The following is a 3,432-nucleotide window of genomic DNA, read 5'->3' on the forward strand; positions in this document are numbered from 1 at the left end:
ATTCAGTGTTTTAAAATAAGAACCATTTGGCAATGGACTCTGTTGTGCTACTTTGGGTGTGAGGTCATCAGACATCACTATATTGCTGCTGTCAGAATAAAACCTTATATCTTCATTTTGTTGTTTTTCAGTTTTTTCCATATTTTGAAGATACCTGCTGTCCATTGTTTGTCTTGTTCCATTGACTTACATTAAAAGTAAAGTAGTTTTTTTTCCTTCTCATGTAAAGTTACCATTTGGAAGATACAAGGTTTTCTTCCAACATCAGCAGTATAGAAACATCTACAGTGATGCAGCTGATAGTCTATGAAAGCTCTCAGTGATGTCGAAGTGTCTGAAAACATCAAACTTGACCATTTTGCCTCAATACCTGTATTGGTACTGATCATATATCCCTTGAGTAGCAACTGGAATCATTTTAAGAAGGTCTATTGAAGTTCTCTCAAAGGCCTTTTTTGTAACTTGCAGATATTTGATGCCCAAATGAAGTGTCATTCTATCTGAACAATGATGCCATGCACTGATTTCCTATTAATATGGTCAGCTTCATGCTCTCCCAGGGTGCATTAATAGGGAGGTCTATTCCTACTGCAGCAGTTACTCTGGGAAATCCTATTAAAGACAGATGATTGAATATTATAGCATGTCACCAATTATTGTGCAATTTTCTGTTTAGAGAGCCACCTGCCATTTGATAAAAATAACTTTTAATTGACTTCAGAGGCGAGGTATACAAGGAACACAGCAAATGCATCCAGCATGTGCCTCAAGAGCAAGACTGATTTTACGACTTTATCTCTCTGCATACAGAGCTTTTACTTTTATTTGGGGGTTATGAGGCTTTAAAAAATAAGATGTAGCAATGGTTTATACTGCAATAAGAAGAGAAAAAGAAAAGATGCAAGAAGTCACTTCATTCACAATATGAGCCGATGCACTCTTGCTTCAGATTGCCAGGGTTGAAGCAAAACTGTCCACATTATCCGATCCTGTGGAGATGGTGTGCATGGATGTGGCCTCATGTGGTATAAACACTGGATTAGGCTAATATTTCATTTCTGTATTGTAGGGCACTGAAGTTGCAGATGCTCCAGAGGCTGAAGAGGTCTTAATCTGTTGGGAACCAACCATTGAGTACAAAAATGAAATCTTTCTGGAAACCTGATATAAATGACATCTATAATATGTCTTCTAACATTTCTAACATGTCATTTCTCTGCTCTCAAACAAATGCTGATGTCTTATGATCTAACATTGCTATTACAGCTCCTGCATTCACAACATTGATCAGGTTGGCCCTGCACAAAAATGTGCCACAGTTGGCCTTATGTAGTTAAAGCAATGATATAAAAAGGATAATCTTTGCAGTCTCTACTTAAAGCAAAACTGGTCGCTTAAGAAAGAACCATGATGATACTTAGGTTAACATATTTTGTTACATTCTGAACCTTTAGGATAGTTAAAAAAAAATCTGAAGCGATTATTCATTTTTTTTTATAATTTTCTCAACCCAGACTGTGTTCAGTGTGTTCTTTGGCCAAATACTGATTCACCTTTTGCCCCTACCACATTGCTAATAGTATGCTATTGTTTCGGTAGCTAGCTAGCAAAATTTCCCGTTCCACCTGAAATAGTCTAGTAGCGGGTTTGTTGAACTCTATCCTCCTCTGCTATCACATTTTTTTAAAACAAAATTTTCTCTTCATACTTGAAAGCAGGATGCTCATTTGCTAGTGCAGGTCAGGGGATTAGCATTTCTTTTCTCTAGAGTCCTGCAAGAGGCTAGACGAGTGGTCACTCTAGTACTTTATCCATCTAGGAAGTCATGCTGGCACTATTGTAATTCACATAGGCCTACTGTGTATCCTGATAAGAAGAGGAGAAGAATGCACTTTCACATTTTTGTGTTTCATGCGCTCCAGCAAAACAACTGAAGCTAAATTCTCCTCAGTTTAGTGCTTGTTAGTTAGCTAATTAGTGAAATCTAGTCTGCAATGGAGCAAGAAAAACACTCAGACAGTTAGGGTTATTTCAAGACCTTGTTTCTGGTACATAGCATAATACTATTTATAAATTGGTTTAAAGGGTTCCATATGCATTAATTATAATATGGTTCATTGTGTAATACTTTTGTCATTAATCTGTAGGCTAATCGTTTAATTGTTTGTTAATTGTGATGATGACCATAGACCAGCATCTACATACCTCTCCAAGATCAATATAGTGTTGATGCTCCTGGAACAAAATTAGCAAATTTATCCTGATGGTTCTTGGCAAATCCAGGCATACAAACTACTAAGGGTGGTCCTTCGGGCTTAAATGGTGGACTTTAGCTGAACATAGTCAACAAATTAATATTTAAAAAAAAAAAAAACCTTCTTTTAAATGAAATGCTCAAAAAACATCATGCGCTTTCTCTAGCGAGGAGGTACACACTGATGACATCAGATGGCACTTACTGGTTAAAAGGGGTCCTTCCTACCCGAATATTCGTAAAGACTCCATTTCCCAGAACTCTCTGGGAGATCACATGACACATAAACTTCCACACTTTTGTATTTTGGCCTTTTTGGATTTGACCACCGCCTGTCTATGCTATGTCAATGTGAGTGTGAGTCAAGCCCTTTTAAAGTAAAGCCTTATTTTTTTTGTTTTTTACTCCAAGTGTCTGGTGGGCTCTGTCCTGTTACAAAAGGATGTTGATCCTGAATGTTGATTCATCAACATACATGAAGAATTCACATTCATCCTCATGTTCCCTCTCCTTTCTGGTTGTTAAGCTAAGCTAATAAGTCTGGTATCTGCATTACTTTTAGACATGCTGTAAAATGCCACTGTTTTCCATTTGCTGTTGTAAGGAGGGCCTTAGATCAGAATACAGTGTATTTAATAAATGTCTGTGTGTAGGTATATATGTGTGTGTGTGTGTGTGTGTGTGTGTGTGTGTGTGTGTACACATGTGTTGGTCTTGTAAAGGGCAGGTGCTGTGTGACTCATCCCAGGAATGCACAGTCTTTCCCAGCTTCTGAATAGAAAGTGACCCATGTTTGGTGAAAGAAAATCGAAAAGTTTCTGGGTCAGCTGACTCTTTTATCAGGGCGCATCCCAAACCTGCCTGATATTTCAGATTACTGTTCATCAATGTGTGTCTGTGTGTGTGTGTGTGTGTGTGTGTGTGTTTGTGTGTGTGTGTCTTCTGTGACTATAAACAATGATTCATACAAAAATTACATAGCAGGGGAGGCCCACTCCTGGGGGGTCAGTGTCCAGCACAGGTTTGGTCAGTTACCTACTCAAATACACTTGACACTCAGCTTCTAGTTGCCAGGTTTTGGTCTGATAAGAGCAGGAAAATCAGTAATAAAAATAAAAAAGAGATCTCCTTAATATCTCTATTTCTCCTTGACACCAATGCGGTCAGATCAAAAGTCC

This window comes from Pygocentrus nattereri, chromosome 4 (genome assembly GCF_015220715.1).
Source record: "Pygocentrus nattereri isolate fPygNat1 chromosome 4, fPygNat1.pri, whole genome shotgun sequence".
In the NCBI taxonomy this organism is placed as follows: Eukaryota; Metazoa; Chordata; class Actinopteri; order Characiformes; family Serrasalmidae; genus Pygocentrus; species Pygocentrus nattereri.